The 22,336-nt window shown below is 33.0% G+C and overlaps 1 protein-coding gene and 1 pseudogene across 1 annotated transcript in view; one reads left to right on the top strand and one right to left on the bottom strand.

Moving 5' to 3' along the window:
• Window positions 1-22,336, bottom strand: part of LOC145294009 (aspartate beta-hydroxylase domain-containing protein 2-like) — a 52,719-nt gene that overhangs the window by 26,310 nt on the left and 4,073 nt on the right. The gene's annotated exons all lie outside the window — the stretch shown is intronic.
• LOC145243629 (5S ribosomal RNA) lies at window positions 11,028-11,144 on the top strand (annotated as a pseudogene).

The raw sequence follows: 22,336 nt of genomic DNA, 5'->3' as shown, positions 1-22,336 counted from the left end.
CTCAAAAAAGTCCATGAAACAGTGAGTGAAACGTTGAATCATTAGCTATTTCTTTTTCCATTTTTAATTCATATATATATGTGTTGATTTTTGTTGATTTTTAAACGATAATATGATTAATACGCGTCTTCAACCTTGAAAATCAATTTTCCTTAGAAAATTGCCATATTTTCGACATAAATAAATATTATTTATTATTTTATTTTACTTACAGTAATCGAGGTCCTGTCTTTCCTCAACATAAGTTGACTGTTTCTAGGTATTGAACCAGAGATCATGTGGTGTAGTTCATTAACCGTCACACCACGAAGTCCTAGACCACTTTACATGTTATTTTTATTGCTTTAAAAATATGTAGATTTTTTTGTTGATTTCTAAACGATAATATGGTTAATAAGCGTCTTCAACCTTGAAGATCATTTTCCTTAGAAAATTACCCATATTGTGTTTGGACGTAAATAAATATTATTTATTTTACTTTTTAAACAGTAATCTACGGACATGCAAGTTTCGAGGTCCTATCTCTCGTCAGCAACTTTTATTTATACAAATTTTTCATTTATGACGCTCAATGTAATTACAGAGTATATAACAAATAAACGACAAAATGTCATATGGTCATGATCACAAATGTTATCCTGTCCATATGCTTTTTTTTTTTTTTTTTAAATTTACAAGTGCTTTTTCTTCTGATGAGTTAAAGGCAAAATAAATTCTTTCATTGATATAATTTAATGAATGATTTTACACTACGAAACAGGTGCTGTCAAGAATTATGCACATCAACTTACTTAAAGGAATAAACTGCAAGATGGTCAACATCTTCAAATTTGGAATATAGACTTTTGCCATCTCTTTATATATCTATCTATTTATTGTGACAAACGGAGCCTGAGCAACACTGGAGACAGAAGGAAGAAGCAATAATGCAGCACCTGACTCAACGGGGCAGCTATAAGCATCGCCATTAAATCAGAATGAGAGATCACATAAGCAACAGGATATTTATCAGATGGCAACACATTCTATTTTTAGATATGATGCAGGATTGAAGCCAAGGAGTGAATGATGTCATGCATGTGCCAATCGGTGGCGGGGGGGGGGGGGTTGAAGAAAAAGATTTTCCCTATCGCTCAGTTTACATCGGCGTGAAGAGACAAGTGTTTTTTGTGCTTGGGCAAAAATGACTTAATCACGGTAATTGCACATGGAGCAATAATGGAGGACAATTTCTTGCCCCAAAGGGTAGAAGGCCCCATATCGGATATTACGGTGGAGATGGAATCAGAGATTCATGACCATCTCTCTAAATTGGAGCTTTTACGCAACAAACCGGACACATCCTCCCGGAATAGCGAGGTGATTATGGATTATGCCAAAAAGAAACAGATTGGTGATATTTTCTCTTGCTAGCCCTGGTTCGCAGATTCATGTCTTACTCCCATCTCTAGTCTCGTGTGAAAAGGAAAGAACATTGTTATATTCTTTAAGGACTCATGGACACGTCCGAGGCCCATTGAGTTATCCACTGAATATTCATCTTTCCTACATTTCCAGGGACCCGTTTACTTGTCCCATTGAACAATCAGTCGAGAAAACTTCTCTACGCTTAACCCTCCATCAGACTTTCTAATTACAGAGAGAAACTGATTTTATCCTTATTCTGTCTGTCGATTATATGCTTTTATTTCAGCGCCGTTCAAGTGTTGATTGTTTTCTAAAAAAAAAAAAAAAATAAAAATAAATAAATAAAAGATGGCTTAAAAAAAATAAAAATAAAAGGGGGGAGGATATGAAAATCTAATTATTTGGATTTTGAGTTATCATTGCCATTCTATTCATTTTCGCTTTCTGTTGATCTCTCTGCTTTCTGCTGGACTGCCAACTCTATGCTCTTTCATTTTTGCTATGTTTTCGTAACCATTTGCACGGAGGATTACAAGGAATACAAGCCTAGCAACCTATTTGCCTTGACCCAACTGAAGTCAGCTATCTTTGATGGTAAATTCCCTTATCCTTCAATGAAAGCCAGTGCATGCATTCTCCCGAAGTCTGACTGCTTGGTCCAAAGTTAATTCTGTGCGCTGAAACTGAATTGAGGGTGTAATAATATCTATTTGTATATATTTATATCTATCTATCTATATAAATAAATGACAAAAGACTATATTCCAAATTTCAAGATGTTGTCCATCTTACAATTTATTCCTTTAAGTATGTTGATATACACAATACTTAAAAGAATAAATTGTAAGATGGACAACATCTTGGAATTTGGAATATAGTCTTTTGTCATTTATTTGTTATATGCTCTGTAATTACATTGAGCTTCATAAATTAAAGGATCAGTATCAATAAAATGTGAAATTGAAAAAAAAATAAATACATTTCCACATAAATATATATATATATATGTATCTATCCATATTTCTTTTATTCTTCATTTATGTCAATTATTCTGTCGGGGGTCGCAATTGCATCGTTATCTAACTGTTTACTCCTCATCCCACAACTCATATTGAGTGTATTATTTCGTTTTGTGTCGATTCGGTCAGAAGGGCGAGACTTACCTCGCCTCTTAGGTCGTTCATTTTAGCCTGATGCTTCCTTACGGAGGTAAAACATGTAAATTTCTGTGTAGTTTAATTGCCACAAATTATTCAAGTTTAGAAATTGGATAATAAACTTAAAGCAAGTATAAATATTAATATTTACATGACAATCCTAACCAGATGAAAAAGCTCAATATTTGAGATTGAGCACTGATATAATAAGGAATTCAGTATAAACTCTGTAAATTAGAAATTTACATTTATTATTCAAAAAGGAATACAAAAAGGAAAATTTTCTAATTTTTGTCGACTACTAAATTGTTGTATTATCACTGTTTTTTTTTTTTTTTTTTAAAATAAATAAATAAATACAAGAGGTTATTTGGTTATTTAAAAAGCTAATAAAGTATTAAAATGTTTTATTTTTGTTTTTGTATTATTTGGATTATTCGGACTACTGTTCTCATCTTGAGTGTCATTTTCACAACGTTTCAGTTGATGTAACCTCTGACCTTCTTCAGGTGTATCTTGTCGAACTCAGGAATCTTTCTGTCAATCTTGAGAATCTGCACTAAATTTTGAACAGAATCGTTTATTTAATTCATGGCAGTAGCATGCTTTCGTTCCGTCATCCATAACTGGATAGAAGTCCTTAGTAATTTGCAATTGCGGTCAATTCTAGTACAAATTTTAGAAGCTTTAATCCTATTTTATTTCTAGATGTTAGCCAACTTTTACGGAACAGTACCCAAACGTCAACTCCAACGATCCATATAATGTAAAGAAAGGAATTGTCCATTGCGTACAATACCAAGCAAAAGCAATATGTAGTAACAGCAATGCATATCAACTAGAAATGAACAGTTTAAGAAAAAAAAAAAAAAAAACTATTCAGAGAGCATGATATCAGCTCCAAGAAATCTGCACCAAAAACCACCCAAAAACTCATCACAGTTTGTATATCATACATGAAAGATTTATCGAAAAAAAAAAAAAAAAATTCAAGGAATATACAATCCATACAACATCGGGACAATATTCAGGAGTGATTTGACTCTCTGGAAACATCTTGTGCAAGTCAAGCCCCCTACAGAAAGAATCATGACTAAGAACTGTGTGCATGAGATTCCATGTAAATGTGGAGGACTTATATAAAGGTGAGATCTGTCATCCACTAAAAATAAAGTTAGAAAAACATCAAAAAGACGTAATACGTGAAGAGATTGAAAAGTTGGGTATGGCTGACCATATATGGAGGGAAAAGGGAAAATCATCTACCTTTATGGGATGAAGTAAAAATTATAGACAGAAGAACCGTGGGAAGTAAGATGACTCCAAGAAGCAGTGCATATGTTTGATGAGGATCAACTACTAAGTTGACTAATTATAGAATTTAGCATGATATGGGACCGTTAATTATAAAGAATAGATAATATATAGTAATAAGCAGGTAGGACTCTATAATATACATCTCACCTATCTGTCTGTCTGTATGTATCATAAAAACTTTCGACAGAGGTGGCAGATTTTCGTGAGATCAGTATTGTTTTGAAGACCGACCCTTCGGACAACAAATATTGAAAAATTGACTAAAAATATTAATTCCTTCACCCTCAACTGGGTACTTTTATACAGGGAGGGGTTGCTTTTTTCGCCGATGTTTCGAAAGTCATCGCCTCTTTTCGATTATCTAGCCTTAATTTAAGCCTACGTCACTTCTGGTTTGGCAATGGGCGCAACAGCTAACGCATCACATATTTTTTTTCCTACTTTCTTTTCCTCTTTCGCGGTACAGGTTCAAGCCTGCCTGCCTACTACCACTTTTTTTTTTCTTTGCTTAGCACACACCTCCAGGCACCCAGGCTAATATATATATATATATATATATATATATATATATATATATATATATATACACACACACACACACACACTTCAGAATAGAATTATCTAACAATCGACTGGTATGGAAACCTGTGATTATAAGTCTTACTGATTTGATTACTCAAAATACAGTTTGGATAACTTTACCACACTGCTATCAAAGACATTCACTTCGAATTTTACCATGCAATTTGGATGTGAATTTTTATATTCTTTTTATTAATTTCCCTTACTCTATGATATTTAAATACTTAAAAAAACTTTTGTGATTTTCCATGTCTTACTGGCTTTAGCAAATAAGGTGTAAACCATTATAATTATTTGCTAATATTTTCTTCTCTGAAGAGATGGTAGATATCGAAATCATATAGAATAAGGAGTTATACTTGGCCTTTGGGCCGGGATCAAAGTTTAGTATCTGTTCTGCAGATGCTGCACTTAAGGTAATTTGTCCCAGTCAATGGATGGGAAACCCTCTATGCTGGGACAATTATTATTTTTGGTAACCAGAGTGCCCCCTTTTTGCTTACTTTTAGGGAAGCCGGTTTTTACTCCACATTAAAAACGGCCTTGTGCCTAATTTGCTTTGGTGGGGAAGCAAATAAATACAATAAGGAGTTATATTTCAAATGTATTCTTTGTCTTACATAGAATAATAAAAATCTTTTGATTTGAAATTTAACCATTTCACGTCATAAATTTTTGAATTTATTGAATGACTAAAATTTGAGATATACACATATGTGTGTGTGTGTGTGTGTAGTAGTGATAAATAGTGATGTTTACATTTAGAAATAAAATAGGTTTAAGGCTCCTAAAATTTGTACTAGAATTGTCTACAAACACCCGTGATGCAATGGTTGTAAATTCAGTTGTAAAAGTGATCTTCTCCTCAAGGTTGAAGGTTCAATCCTTAGTATAGGTGACCGAAAATACAATTGAAAATTACTTAGGACTGTTATCCATTCATGGCTGACAGAACGAGAGCATGCTACCCCAGTGAATTAAATAAATGGTTTTGTTCGAAATTTTGTGCAGATTCCAGAGAAAGATTCCCAGAGTTCATTAAAATACACCTGCAGAAGGTCGGGGATTACATTGATCGAAACGTGAAAATGACAAGATGCGAACAGTAGTATGAATAATACAAATATGAATCCTCATCTCAAAAATTCAGAAACGTAATATTTTTTGTTTTGTAGACATTGGAGATTTATCAATTTTTAAAAATATATATATATATATATATATATATATATATATATATACTTTATATGTTTTTGAATTTTTGAGATAAGGATTGATAATTTGTATTATTTGAACTGATGTTCTCATCTTGAGCATTATTTTCACAAAGTTTTCGGCCGATCTAACCTCCAACCTTCTTACAGTATATCTTGTGAAATGCAAGAATCTTTCTGTCAAACTCGTTCGAAATTCTGTGAAGATTCCAGAGTTTGGAAGAAAGATACACCTGAAGAAGGTTGGAAGTTACATCGGTTGAAACGTTGTGAAAATAACACTCAAGATGAGAACAGTAGGTTGAATACATGGTTTAGGTTCCAATAGTTACCCATTGCTTGTGTATGGATGTTCACAAAATAACGTTTTTTTACTAAAACTTTTTAGTCCTGACAAAAGGAGGGTGGACCTGTAAATTCACCTTTGTCTGTTCGTCTGTCCACACTTTTCTCAATAACTAAGTCTTGGAATTTTTTGCAATTTTGCACAAACATTAAATATGATACAAGTAAAAAATTAAAAGAACGGATTTTCCGGGAAAACTTCAGTTGGCCCCTTAGGGGTGCCTTTCAGGTTAAAATGGCTAAGATTGATAATTTTGTGCTTATTAAAAAAAAATTGATGCTTTGGATTTTTATAAAACTTTCTGAAAAGTTGTAACTAACTAATTTCTATATAATTTTTTTTGTCTATACTTTGCCATAACTCTTGGGTGTGCCCCAGGGGCTCTTTTAGGGCTAATAAAAGCACTCGATTTTTGGGACTATTTTACCATATTTGTCCAAAATTTTCTGTGTATGTCTATTTAGCAATTTTGCATGGTGCTGAACTCAAATTTAAATATCTTAAGATCTTGGGGATTTTGGGGCTAAATGGGGGTGGGGTGGGGGGCAAATGATGGACTTCATTTCTTTTCACTGCATGGTGTAGAACTCAAATTTAAATATGTTAAGGCCTAAAACTGCACCGTTTGTTGATTTTCACCAGGATGTTGCATCCGCCAGGAACTTTGGGGGTTAAAGGGGGGGGGAGGCAAATGCTGAACTTAGTCATTTTTTAAGCCCCGTTCATTGTGCACTCATGGTGTACCATGCATGCTTCACTTGTTTTATTAAAAATGTGTGATGTACTTTTAGGCTATTCGTAACACTTTTTTGTCAATGAAACCAAACTTTTGAAATAGTAAAACATTATCTTAAATACACTCCCCCACCCACTTTTAATAATAATAAAAAAAAAAAATCTGATGACAAAATTATAAATGTACGTATTGCTTATGACTCAACTGGAAGTAACAGTTTAAAAAAATTGATGTTGAGGCTAAATGTGTCCTTTTGGTTGTTGCTCATTTTAGGGTGCCTCAAGTATAATTGATCCAATGATTTCATTTTATGGGCGGCATTTTTGGGAGGAAGTTGGATTATTTTGTACCACAGAAACATTGCAAAAACACTGCATCAAGTCATAACACTATTTTGTGTGACATTTAATCTATTCAGAAACAAAGGATTCAAATAAACATAGTATGACATTGAATATACCAGCATATAAAGGTGATAGATTTTTTATTGACAACAAGGTCTTTACTTGTGTGAGAATGTGCTTGGTTTGGTGTAGAAGAAGGTTGCATAAGTGTAGGGCTCATAAATCATCAGTAAAAGAATAGGATTTTATTCGTGCAAGGAGTGATGCCATCTTGTTTCATGTTTAACCATTCACTGAATAGCAGAAACTGATAACCCCGTATTTCAAGCAACGGGCAACCAATGAAAGTGTCGGAAAGTAACTTTTAGCAAGTGGTCAGTAATTTTACAACGGAAACTGAAAAAACTTAGGCAAAATGTATCTATGTAAGAAACAAATAGAAACAGTCATCAGGCCAAACATACAATGTTGGAAATTTTCTGATTATGATGGGGTTTGTGGGAGGAGATAATTATTGGGGAGAAAAAATTTGTTTTGCTAGCCCTGTAATATTAAACAGCTTGGATTGTAGCACTCCTAGGAATAAATACAATAATTTATAACAGATAAATGCGACTACAAATATGCACAAAACCTACATTAAGATAGTAGTCTGATCATAGTGCCTTTCTAGTAACCATAAATCTGGAAAGAAATACGAAAAAAAAACAAAAAAAAAAAAACTCAAAAGAATACAGAAACTGTGCACAGCAGTTGGTGTAACAAAATTGTCAAGTCACATTCATCGCAAAATATTTGAGCCTGTCTTGTCAACACACTCATGATGATATCGCATCAGGTATAAGGCAATGAACTCATCCTTCCTTTGAAAAAAGGTGGTAATACCTGGGAAGATGGCTTCCCATTATTTTGAAAAGTGTGAGAAAATCCAAAAGAAAAAAAAAGAAAAATGTAAAATGATAAAGAAATGAAAAATAAAAAATAAAAATAAAAAAACTGAGAAAAGATATAAAAAAAAAAAAAAGAAATGAAAGAAAAAAATTTTAACGCATAAAATAAGGAATGAAAATAGATAAAAAGAAAAAGAGAAAAGAAAAAGGCCATATTGATTCATGCTTTTTTTTTTTTGTTAATAAGGATATAATCTAATTAGTAATTTTTATTTTATTTTAATGGTTTTCAAAAGAAAGTGTAATGTTTTTTTTTTAAAACATTAATATGAAACAACAAAAAAATGAAATAAGGAGTAAAGAGAAAATCTTTAAAAGCACTAAAACGGAATCAAAACAACAAAAAGATTTTCTATTAAAAAAAAAAATCCGATCATATTTGATTTTAGAGATGAAGCTCTTAATAACAAAGAAAAATGATGTTGTTCAAGATTACCACTCCACCACCACCACCACTCACCTTCCTGCACACGACTTTCTTATAGCAATCCTATAAAATCAATCAAACAATATTGATTGATGAATTCTGTTAACAACAACAATTGAAGGGAGAAAACAGTTTCATGACATTGAAGAGAGCAGCGACGACGGTACCAATTTGTTTTTAAGCAAACATACTTGATTGCATCCGAAACACAGCTAAAATAGCATTCTTCATTTGGGCTTTATTGAATAATCGGAATTAATTCTATTTAAATTCTCACAAACAACCGATAATGACAGCATAAAAAGGTGTTCACTAAAAAAAAAAAAAAAAAAAAAAAAAAAAAAAAAAAAACTGCATTTCTCTGGGAAAATTCACCTTGTTTTTTTTTTTTGTTTTTTTTTTTAATGCAGATTTAATTTTACGACTACGCTTAAAGTTAACCTTTTCCTACAAACTGTAGAGGTTGGTGAGGTGATTAGATGCTTGTTGGAAATCGCCATTCCTGTAATTTGGTCACTGTGTCTGTATTAAGCTAACTGACCTTGCTAGAGAGAAAGAAGGGCCATCAGAGTTCCAGTTAAAAAAAAAAAACAAAACAAAAAAAACAAGCATCTTCTTTACAATTTATATTAACTTCTTTAACAGTTTCATTAAGACAGTAACACAAGAATATAAGGCAAGTTGGTTCGGCCAGCATGTATTAGAGAAAAGAAATAGCTTTAAGTCATCTTTTATTAGTTATGACAAGAGGCAACCAAGGACATGTGACGTTTCGTCTCACTGGAATTGTTCATATTAGGTGCAAATGGATGAAAGGCACGCACGTACTGTATTTACTTTCTTTCAACCGCAAGAATACATGACACAAGGTCAGAAAGTGGGAAGAGTCAATCCAGCACTCCTAAAACAGGAGCACTCTGGCCTATTAAAAATTGCTTGAATAGTTCTGTTGACATTCCCTAGTCAGGGCGCCTCAGGTAGTAAACAATGAACTTGCTCTACCCAGAAGATAGGAAGCAAGGCTTGGGAGGATGGACCTCCTAGGATTACCCATAATGAATACTTCGACCCACTAGATTCAGTTTTTGCCAGACTGATTGTAGTGAATAGAACCTCGATTGGCATGTGCTCACACCTTACAGCCAAATGAATGCGTGTGCAGTGGTGCTCTAATCACCTGTGTATCACTATGCAAGTTTGAACATGCCTGCTTTTGCCAACCAAACCATGTATCAATCACTACGCAAGAGATTATCTGTTCATACAAAAGAAAATAGATCTTAATTAGATGACTGTTACAAAACTATTTGCTTTACTTATTTGTAATTCTATGCAAGTCGCTACAAATATAAACAGATGAAAATATTGATAGATTACAAATTAAATTGTTTCCTTATTAAAAAAAAAAAAAAAAATGAACATAAATCAATATGGCCTTTTTCTTTTGTTCTTTTTCTTTTTACCTGTTTTCATTCCTAATTTTATGCGTCAATTTTTTCCCCAGTTCTTTTTCTTCATTTCTTTTATTTTCATTTCAATGATTGGTCAATTTACATGATTTTTGGAATATGATATTTTTGTTTTATCACAGGTATGTACATCATACAGATTTTTCGGCTCTTTGTTGTTATAATAGCGAAATTCGAAAATTGAATTTCTAGTAAAATCAAAAGGTATCTACTCAATTGTCATGTCACAATAATGAAAATATCCAAAAATAACAAAAAACGATAAGGTAGAAAATTAATTATAAATGAAAAGTTTTCGAAGACAATTAGCAAAAATTGAGTTTGGAATAAAAAAAAAAAAAAAAAAAAAAGAAACTGGAGAATTCGAATCATAACAAAAGGGAAGTAATTATTTTCTGAAAACTGAAAATCTTAGGCCAAGTTAGCAAAACTCAATTTTCGCTAATTGTCTTTGAAAACTTAATTTTTCTACCTTACCGTTTTTTGGTAATTTTTAAATTTCAATTAAATAGTTATTGATTTTAATTGAAATTCAATATTTTGATTTTAAAATTTCGCAATTAATGAAAAACAACTGAGTGTTTTTGTTTTTTAATATAGGGAGAATTCTGGAGAAAATCAAAGTTCATTTGATAAAAAAAAATTTTTCTCTATGTATAATAAAATAATAACATTCTCCCCCTAACTATCGATACAATAGAAAACTAATGAGGCCATTCCTATGCAAATTTTTCACACTCATCATTCAAACCTAACAGTGCAGAGCATTTTCACACCTAAATACACACATTTCATCACCTTTCTTAAAAAAATTATAATTTGCCCTCCTTGCCTCGCTTTCTCAGCTACATAATACCACATAGTTAGTAGCAAATCTTTTTCCCTCCTTGAATTTAGTCCTCCCACAAAACCCGAAATCACCGGGTTTTGTTTTTCAAAGTCATACTTAGCCAAATGCCATCAGAAAATTCATACATATTGAAGTGGAGAACAGCATAAATATAAGTTTTTTTTTCTTAATAGGTTTTCCACATCAAACAGACTGTTAAAACATTTCTTTATGGCTTATTGCCTGCCGTCATATGGCATAATCGCGTTGACACACCGGTTCTTGTCAGATCATCAAAGTTAAGCAACGTTGAGCCTGGTTAGTACCAGATGGGTGACCATTTGGGAATTCTAGGTGCTGTATGTCCCTCCGCTTATCTCGGCATTTGTTTCTAGTCGTCCTGTACAGACACTTCACTTGCCCCTGGTATTTAACAATGTTGACTCAGGAGTGGTATGGTTGGAGATTGTGTACCTCCTGCCACAAAAATTTCACGCGCAGGCACCCCTTCGTGGGTATCCATAGTCTGTCAAAGACTGAAGGAGCTCTAATTGCCTGCCATACATATGGCTTATACTTTCTGTATTACTGCTTTCTTACTATTAACATATCTATTATTTATTGTTATTAGCAGTATTCTTATTTTTTTAAGCTAATAATACAGAGAGAACAAACTTTATGTCTTATATACTTTCTTTGTTATAGCTTTTATTATTACTATTAATAATACTTCTATTATTATAATGTTATCAGTATTCTTACAGAATACTATGGACAAATTTATTTTTAGTTCACCTTTGACAACTAAATATTTTCATTTAATAGCCAAATAGAAAAGTTACCAGACAAACCCATGTGATTATTTGAAATATGGCATCTTAGTTCCGTATTGAGTACATACAGACATTTTTCTAAGTGGAAAGGAAGAAAAAGGGAATGGAAGAAAAAGGGAAAGGAAGAAAAAGGGAAAGGAAGAAAAAGGGAAAGGAAGAAAAAGGGAAAGGAAAAAAAAGGGGAAAGGAAAAAAAGGGAAAGGAAAAAAAAGGGAAAGGAAAAAAGGGAAAGGAAAAAAGGGAAAGGAAAAAAGGGAAAGGAAAAATATACACCAAATTTTATGTTGAGACTTCTTTTAAACTCCTTGGCCTAACGTTCACAGGGAACAGATACATTGAGAGCATTGCCAGAACCGCTGCAAAGAAGGTAGGTAACACCTGAAAGTATCCTGTACCTCTATAAGGCCACGATTCGCCCATGTATGGAATACTGTAGTCACATTTGGACTAGTGCATCTGCTACCAGTCTCTCACTCCTGGACAGGGTTCAAAAGAGAGTCACCAACCTGATAGGTCCTGAACTGTTATCTAAGCTTCAGCCTCTGTCCCATCGATGAAATGTTACATTTCTCTGCCTGTTCTACAAGTATTTTAATAGTGAATACTCTGACGAACTACAAGCACTTGTACTCCCAACAAACCCAAAAAGCAGCTAAATCCCACCCCTTTTACAGTAGCGATCTCTAGGTGTCAGAAAGACTTCTACTCCAATAGTTTTTTTTCCCCAGAACTGCTAGATTTTGGAACTCCCTTCTGGGATTCTACTTTCCCAACTGTACTGACATGCAGAAGTTCAAGTGTAAGGTGAACAGACATCTAGCTGCTCATCTCCCTTCATAATATCCCTGCAACTTATGCCCCGGATAGTAGCCCCTACTTCAAAGTAGCACTGTGCCTTGTTTGGAATGAAAACTGAATACAAAAAATGTATGAACATTCAAATTCTTCAGCTGCTTTTCTAAACAGCTGACATTAAAAAAAAAAGAGTATATTATTCTATTAAACCTGTTATTGTTTAAATAATTTGATTTTTAAAATAACAATAAAGGTTGAAAAGACATTTTTCATTCTTTGGAAGATTGTCTGTGAAAAAAAGAAAGACACAATCGGCAAAAGATAAACGTTTTATTATTTCTAGTCACCACTTGGAGAAATATCACTCGCAAATGCAACTCTTTCGCTTGCAACATATGGTCCTGTCTTATTTTCTTATCAGCATTCTTATTTTTGCATCTCATAATAGGGGAAAAGTCTATTAGGCATATGTATTCAATGTGATGATGCATGGAACTGAAACCTGACCAGTAAGGAGTGAAGACATGCGTTGCATGGAGAGAAATGATATGAAACTGATGCAATGGATTTGTAATGCGAGTCTTAAAGACTTGCTTCGTTCAGAGGAAAAATTAAGTCTTAGACATTACAGGGAGATAGGTGCATAACAGGAGACTTTGATGGTATGGTCCTACAGAAATGTCTCTGTTCCGTCTGCCTGCTTCCCTCCGGACTACAACTTGGTTGTCTTCAAGTCCAATGTTAACAAATTCCTAATGAACCGCCCCCTTAAGTAAACATATCAGCAAATCTCCTCACTAACGTAATGTACTTGCAATAATCCTTATCCCTGAGTGGCTTCCGGGCCTTGATAAGTGGTGATCACTGCGTAAAAAAAAAAAAAAAAAGTAGATGTAGAACAGTTAAGGTAGCAGGTTCAGTTAACAGGGAAAGGCCAAGGAAAACATGGGAGGAAGTGATAAAAATTGATTTGTGAGAAAGAGGAATAAATAAAGATCTGGACAAAGATAGGGGAGTTTAAAAGTCAATTTTTTTAAACCGCCCAACACATACCAGAACTATGCCTGTCTTTAAGACTCACATTACGCACCCATTGTATCATTGTAATCTCATTTCTCTCCATGCAATGCATATCCTTAACCCTCACTTCCACACATCAAGTCACTGTGTACAACTGCCTGATAGACTAATATTCTTACCTGTTCTGTACTTTCATCTAACATTATAAACAACATCGTATCTTCGCTTTTATTTTTCTATACAACACAATAAAACAGTTACATGCCTTGAAGTACGCTTACTTAAATACCTAACTCTGATTTCTATGCATCTTTGATACATTCACCCAACACTTACATAAACAGCTTTTAGATATTTTACTAGCAGTTTGGCCCGGCTTTGCGCGGGCCCTTTTTACTGTTCATAACTTGCCCTATGTGTGAATACACTTTATGTAAGATTTCAAATGTTTAGACCAAAATTTGTCTGAGTAATTTTGTAGAGACCAAATTTTTTTTTTAGTTTAACCCCAATTTTTTTTTTAGCTTTAACCCCAATTTTGACCCCCTTAACATTTATTATTTTGGTCTTAAATAAAAATAAAAGTTTTACTCATGTCCAAGTTACCTACATCTAAAATTTCAAGTGTTTAGACCCAAAATTGGCGGACGAATTTGGTAGAATCTGCAAAGGTCAACTCTTTCAACTTTGACCTTTTGGCAGCCAAATTTTCGCCCCAAAACTGATTAAAATGCTTGCGACATGTCTGAATACCCGTTATGTATAAATTTCAAATGTTTAGACCCAAGATTGGCCGAGTAGTTTGCTAGACACCACAAAGGTCAAATCTTTTGAACTTTGACCCTTTGGCAGCTTAAATTTTCAACCCAAACCGATCAAAAAGTTTGCCCTGTGTCTGAATACACATTATGTAAAATTTCAAGTGTTTAGAACAAAAATTGGCTGAGTAATTTGGTAGAGACCGCAGAGGTCAAATTTTCAACTTTTACCCCAATTTTGACCCCTTAACATTTATTTTTTGAGCTCAAATCAAATTAAAAAGTTTGATCCACGTTCAAGTAACCTACATTTAAAATTTCAAGTGTTTAGACCCAAAATTGGTGGAGGAGTTTGATAGAGTTTTCAAAGGTCAAATCATTGACAGCCAAATTTCTGGTCGAAAGCAGAATAAAAAGATTTTCCCAAATCTTAATACTCCTTATGTCAAATCTCGAGTCTCTAGGCTGAAAACTGGCAGAATTATTTGGTAGGGAAATGTACACAGACACAGACATTTTCACTTTTATAGATATATAGATTAGCCACATACAATACCAGAAAGTTCATGCATTGCTTAAATACTGTTACTGCTATTACTATTATTATTTTTATTATTAATAACACCAATGCCCGCCAGTAACCGCCCCTACAATGAAGTGACATTGACCACCTTACAAGAGCAATGACTACCATGGATGACAGTGCCCGCCACTGGATGACAGTGCCTACCATTTGAAGATAAGTTATTTGCCTGATAGTGACTGCCAATGCCTGCCCCTGTCATGAAGTTCCTATAACCACAGTCGATTTCAGTTCAGAGCAGTTCATTAATGCCAGATACTGATCATAATTGATAACTGCAGAGGAACACAGTGCCTGCCAGTGTTGTATAGTTGGTCCATGCAACGCCAAGATACTGGACGATTATAAGCATGATTGTTATTGATATTTGTAAATAGAAACAGAAAGAATGTTTTCAAAGTGAAATAAATATTTAAAGATAAAATAATTTATGTTAAAATAGTTCTCAAAAATGTTAACTTGAAGAAAATAATGTTAACAAACAAACAAAATATGTGATGACGGTGGATCTTCTGATTTGTGTCTTTGGTCACGTGGAGTTAATGACGTAATGAGATAGTTTGGAAATATACGTAATCAGTTAGTTGGAGAGAACAGACAGGGACGTCTACGGAAGCATTCCAGTGGACACACCAGAAAAATATAGAGATACAGCATGCAAGCTTTGACAAAACAGAGAAAACAGATCCATAAAAAAAAAAACAAAAAAAACAAATAAAAGCCATATAAAAATATAACTCGTTGTTATGGGTTTTCCTTAGAGGAAACGGTCTTCAATTACAAGATTTCATACACAAAAAAAAACAACCGGGAAAAAAGAACTATACAAAAAAAAAAAAAATATGTCTGAAGTGTATGATTGAATATGTATATACAGCTGCTTCCCTAAGTATGAACATTAAATGTTATTTAGATGAACACTTTATATACACACAAGTGTTTAGATCATTTATACAACACGTTTATTAAACACTAGAGAGACACGAGTCATAAATACAAGAACAGAACTTTATAACCAGTAGATGATACACGCTCACAGACATACAAGACACGTATATACAGACTCCAGCTATGCAAATATTTTATTTCGAAGCAGTCCAATTGAGACCGATATTGCTCATGACCACCAGTAACCAACAGTGTATGCTGACAAACAACAATGACAGCTGTAAAAGCAGCCGACACTCCACCAGTAAACACCTCAATGCAGCACTAACTGCCAGTGATCATCACTCCCGTCACAGGCATCCAGTGATAGCCAGTGGATGCTAGTGTCTCACAGTGCCCAACAGTAGATTCCAATGGAAGCCAACATTGCCAGTGAGTTTCAGTTGCAAAGGCAGCTAGTGCCCAATAGTAGATGCCAGTAAATGCAAGTAATTGCTCAAAACAGCATTAATTGCTAGTGACCAACAGTGACGATAATCACAGCCAGTGGTTTCTGCTAGACAATACAAGACAGTAGAAGCCAGATAATTTTATTTAGGCCGCAGCTGCCAGTGCCCGCTATTTTCCATGGCCAGCAGTAGTCCCCCCCCCCAACAACCATAGTTTAATTTGTTTATGAGGGATGGAGGAGTATCCTTTACCAAATCTATGCTTGTTTTGTGACATACTTCCACCAGGCAACGCTGGTACACGGGTCTGCTAGTTTTTATATAAAGACCATTTTCATTTATTTCAGAAAAAAAAAAGCAAAAAAAATAAAAATAAAAATGCTTGTTGTAATTTATTTCAAAATTCTAATTATCTTATGAAATCTACATTTTTTTTTTATTTCAATTTTATAAATGTCCAAATAATTAATGTTTTATTTTGTGTTTTTGTATTACTTTAGTGTATTTTGTTTTGCTTTTACCAAAAATTTATGTGAAACTTTAACATTTTCATAGAAATTATTTGAAAAACTTCTTGAATTGTGTTTTCCTGTTCCGAGTAGAAGTCTCCAAAAATGATGACGGAAAAAAAGTATTTTTTTTAAATGCCCCCCCCCCTAAACCGAACCCCTCAGTTTAAAGTATAATTCGGCAAAATTTCGTTCAAATTCTGTAGAAACATTCCAAAATCGATCAATCAAGAATTTGTTTAACACAGTTGTACTTCTAAGTAATGGACAACCAAACTATTTCATGTGTGATATTCTCTCACAGTGATTTTGCCCTTGGCAGAATGAAAAAAAAAATAAATAAAAAAAACAAAAAACAATCAGAAATTACAACAGGCTCACCTTTTAAACTTCAACATAAATTTTATTAAAGTAAAAAGATCCAAGTTGCAAAAGATGTGGCATCTTTAGTTATCTGCCAAACTGGGCCGGTAACACCCGAAAAGGGTAATAGTTCATCTTTGCACAATGCTGGATACAAAACTATGCTGACAAAGAAAAGCTGCAACAGGTTGATGAGTTAAGTGATACCTTCCAAGATGGATACTGCTAGTCCTTTAGTCCTCATGGAGTTCATTGTGGATAACCGTCCGAATGGGTGAACAAATTACAGGTCAAACTGTAGACCTTAATTTCATCTCGGAGAGACATTATATTGTAATGATAAAAGTCAATTGATTCACAGAGCACAATAGTGTGCAATAAAATAATTCACACAACATAAGGATATTGGTGTTTGCAAATGATAACATTTCGCCCCACATTGAGCATTAAAATGTCTCAATGAGACAAAGTGATTTTGAGGCTACAAGCCTTGAGAGAGTTTCATACATCCATCTCAACCTGTTATCTGTGTCGAAACTGGCGGTCTGAAAAGATAAATTTGGCGCCAAGAATACCCTCGGCAGTTAGTAAGAACAAGCAATCTGATAAGTTCAAATAAAATCGTAAGTGGTCAAACCGACCAATGAGAAGCTTGCTTATTTCTGCAGAATTTCTTACATAGAATACTTAGACGGGAATTTCCGAACCTATCCCAGAAATGGTCTAAACAATTTATGATTTGAAAATATCGAAAAATGTAAAAATGCAGACGACATGAAGCATGCAAAGGCTAGGATTAAAAAAAAAAAAAAAAATAAAAAAATAAAAATAAATGACTTTCTTCAAGACCAGCACCTGTGTTGACAAAGGCTTTCAAAAAGCTTTCTGCAGTCCTGTCGGCTGGACAAAAAAAATGTCTTTACACTTGAACTTGAAACGAGGTGTTACATATTTTTGGTGCTTATTTAGAATTGCACTTATTTTGAAAATGCAGAAAAGTCTTTATGACGTACGTACCTTTTACTGAACGAAAATGGCATATTCCTAAAACCAATGTAATTTGATAAAGTAGTTTTTATTTAAAAAATTAAATTTTAGGACGTGCAGGGTATGTTTTACTGTCCCACAGTCCTTCGAAAAGTGGTTAAAAATCAAATATATAACAAATAAATATTATCAAAGGCAAGATAAGTTACTTTTCTACCTAATTGGATAATGTTTTAGTGTTTTTATTTGATGTAACATGTTTATTCGGCTCGAAAAACAGTGTTTACCGATATATTTGAAAAATGCAAATGGCGGCATGCTCGCTGTTGAACACAGTATAAAAATTATACCAAATGCTGTTAGAAACTCACTCAATATATGTTACCCTGACATAGGCGGACATATAGAAGTGTCAGAACGTCGCCATTAAAAATGAGTGATAAAAATGTGAATTAGACTAACTACCTTTTGAAGCTTATAACTACTTGAAAAATGTAATTTAAACCCTAATTTTTGTTCAATAAAAGGAGCAAAGACCAAATTTTAAAATAATAAAAAGTTCAATAGCAAAATATGCAATATTTTTTTTTAATCGGTTTTCTTCAAAAAAGATTTCAAGAAATTCAACGAATTTTAACTTACTCTGAATATAATAAATATATAAATTCCAAAAAAATCACTTACCTATAAAAAATACTAATCAATGAGTACTTCCATTCTTCATTGTTAAGAATTTGTCCATATTTATATTTTATATTCCATGATTAAAAAATAATGCCATTTTAAATTCTCATATCAGATGGTCACAGAGCGGGTTTGTCTCCCTTTCTTTGTTGACAAATACGGTGGCCTAAAACCGCCATAATTAATCTCCCCTTTCTATTTCTGACATGTGTTTGCTGTCAACAAAAGTTAATCAATATGGGTTACCGTACTTGAAAATTATCACATGCACTCATAAGTGAGTTTACTTTTATAAACAACCCCCTCGACAAATTTTCGATTTTTTTTTTTAATGTCTTAAAGAAATACATGGGTTTTTGATTTCAAATATGGAATTCTTTATGGAATGAATTTTTTTTTAAATCTTAAATAAAACAACATTGTATGAAAATGAAAAAATTGATATAAGAGTCCTATATTTACTGAACAATATTATCAAAATATGAGGTTCCACTTAACAAAAAAAAAAAAGAAGTGTTTTTTTAGAAAAAAAAAAGGTTTTACACTTTGGATTTTACAGTTAAAATTTGCACATAGCTATTTTCTTTTTTTTTAATTAGATTAATTTATTTATTGATCTTTTATCTTCAATTTGTGATATATAAACCTTAAGTGAGAAAATTAATTATTTTCATTTTAATAGATATTTCAAAATATGGGGGGGGGGTAAAAAATGTTTGTCTAGAATATTATATTATCGGTTTATTGGAAAGAGCATAAAATTTTACATTAAACCTGCAAATATCGTAAAAATTGAACCAATAGAAAAAGTTTGATAGATTTTTAAAGTAAATAAATTGAAAAAAAAAAATTTAACTCGAAAAATTGAATTCATTTCATTACGTAAGAAAAAAATGGCTGCATGAGCGCGCGCATTTATTTAAAAAAAAAAAAATCATATTTCTATTATTTAAAAAAAAACAAAAAAACTTTGGTAAATTTTTAGTTTACCGACCTCTCGGCATTCACCTCTAATTTGTTGACTGTCGGTTTTCGGATACGCTAAGGATGAATACCGCATTTATTTTTTTTGCGCAAACACGCAGTTCAGTATCCAACGTAATCCTTATCATTTTAAATGGCGGCCATCTTGTTTTTCAATAACGAAAAAAACGCCAAAAGAAGCTAAATGTACCACATGTAACTGGAATCACCCCCTCCCAACCAACGATGCTGACGCAAAAGAAAGTAAGGTTTATTGGAGGGGAATGTCTTAAATTCCAAGAAATCTTGAGCGAAAGGAAAAAACGTAAAGAAAAGACCACAAATTAAAAACAGTACTTAGAGTTTAATTTATTAAAATAAAAGGTAAATATCATCTTTTGCTACAACAGAACACCGACCACTAATTTGTTTTTTTTTTTAGGGATATTTGATGTTGCTGTTGCAGGCCACAAATCCGTCGCAAATTTACGGTTTGCATGGTATTAACCCCTTTTAATTAATCTAGGCACCACCAAAACTGGGGGGGGGCAGGTAAGTACTTTTTGACGGACCGTCTTTTTAAAAATCTACCAAAAATTAGGTAATTATCCGATCCATACGAAATTTTCAACGATTATTAAGAGAAGAATGAACTTCTTTTTCAAGAGAAGAATACTTATTTTTCATAATTATATATTATATTTTATATATATATATATATATATATATATATATATATATATATATATATATATATTTTTTGCTTACAACCCCCCTCCTTGTTTTGAGGGGGTTTCAAATATGCTTAAAATAATCATCTGAAACTGAACACAACATATTGTGTTGTTGTAAGGGACATTGAGTTTGGAAGTGTGAAATTCGGTGAATATGTTAAGTAAAATAATTAATTTAAGTTAAGCAAAACAAAAAATTTTTTTTTAAATATTTATACAAAAAAGCCATTTTAAAATCTTTGATAAATAAATTAACAATTTCTTTTTAACGAGCCGAATAATGCATGGCCATTATTAAACAGGGCATGCTTTGAAGAATCGATACCAAAAAAAAAAAAAAAAAAAAAATCAATAAATATTGTGCCCTTTGTGTTAAAAATAGCATTTTTTCGATCCCGTTTGAAAACGTTTGCTGCCTTTCGACTACGGTGGACCAAACGCGCTGAAATAATTTTTTTTTATTCTGCTTTAAATTGCCCCCCCCCCCATTTTGGGGAGCCTGGCCCACACACACACATACACATTAAAAACCAAACTCATACAAATGGTCACCCATCTGGTCATGGCCAACCTCAGCGTTAATAATACATTGAAATTTTCGCCACTGAAAAATAAGGTTTTTTTTGGCCTGTTTGGTCTTCCATAGTTTGCTTTTTATCAAATACAAACGTAAACATTGTCTAGATCGACGCGAAGTAACTGGTTGCCTACATGAATAAGTGGAATTATTTGAAATCCAGGTACTTATTTTTCCATATTCTCATCGAAAATCACCCTAAATCTTAGTTAGACAACAAATAAATAAATTATTTCAAAAAACCTTTTTTTTTTTTTTAAATATTTATGTACGTTTTTTGTGCAAGACAAAAAATGCCAATTGTTAACTTTTAGGGAAAATTTAACATTTAAAATTTAATTAAAAATAGTAGAAAAAGTTTTACATTATTCTGTTTTCTATATGATAAAATTCAGGGTTTTATCTTTCTGGGAAAAAAAAGTTACTCATTTTAATAAATGTAATTTCGTTTTAAAAAACAACAACTTGATTTTTCGGCCATTTTTGGTGGTGCCTAAATTAATCTAAAAAAAACGTTTTTCCATGCGGGGGCGGGTGTGTTGTAGCGGCCGGTCGCCACAGCACACCCGCCCCCGCTCGGAAAAACGGTTAATTCGACAGCAGAAGCTAGCATCTGTTAAAGTACACGAGTTCTATATTTGAATACCCCTCCCCTAAAAAAAGAACGAAAAACATAAACTATGTTTTTGTAAACAGCTCGTGAAAACTTACTGACAGCAATATTTTTACTCTTAAATGAAGTGAAAAACTCTATTTTGTGAAAAATATTTCTTGTCATTTAAAATGTCCGCCATGTATTCATGCCCCATGTCAAGTGACTACGCGCGTGCACGCATTTTAGTAAGAAAGTGAAGAAAAAAATGAATATAATTAAGAAAGTGAAAAAAAGATTGTCCGTTTTTATATCGGGAAGCGGAAAAATACCCGTTTTTTGGGGGCCATGATATGGCTGTTTTGGCTCCATTTGGCTGTTTTTGGCGTTTTTTCCTAAATGGGAAACAAAATGGCCGCCAGCAAAAACAATAGTGATTACGTTGGATACTGAATGTCTTTAAATATGGATAACTGCGCGTTTGCGCAGAAATAAATGCGATATTCGTTCTCAGCGTACCCGAAAACCTATATAAGTCGACAAATTAGAAGTGAATGCCGAGGGGTCGGTAAACTAAAAAAAATACTAAAATGTTAATGTATATTTTGGAAGTATATTCCATAAAGAAAGTAAACAACCCAGCTTTACGAGTTTTGATAAAAATTTACATTAAGGCCCGTCTCACGTTCGTATATAATAAAATATTTTTTTTTTGTAGATTTCGGTGTGAAAACCGTTTCCGCCGCAAAAAAAAAAAAAAGAAAGTTTTCATGATATGAAGTGATCACTTTTCCATGTAAATTTAACTTAAAATGAGTACCCA

The sequence above is a fragment of the Euprymna scolopes genome, chromosome 2 (genome assembly GCF_053919585.1).
Source record: "Euprymna scolopes isolate OS-2025 chromosome 2, ASM5391958v1, whole genome shotgun sequence".
NCBI lineage: Eukaryota > Metazoa > Mollusca > Cephalopoda > Sepiida > Sepiolidae > Euprymna > Euprymna scolopes.
This window is presented reverse-complemented; position numbering and strand designations above follow the sequence as displayed.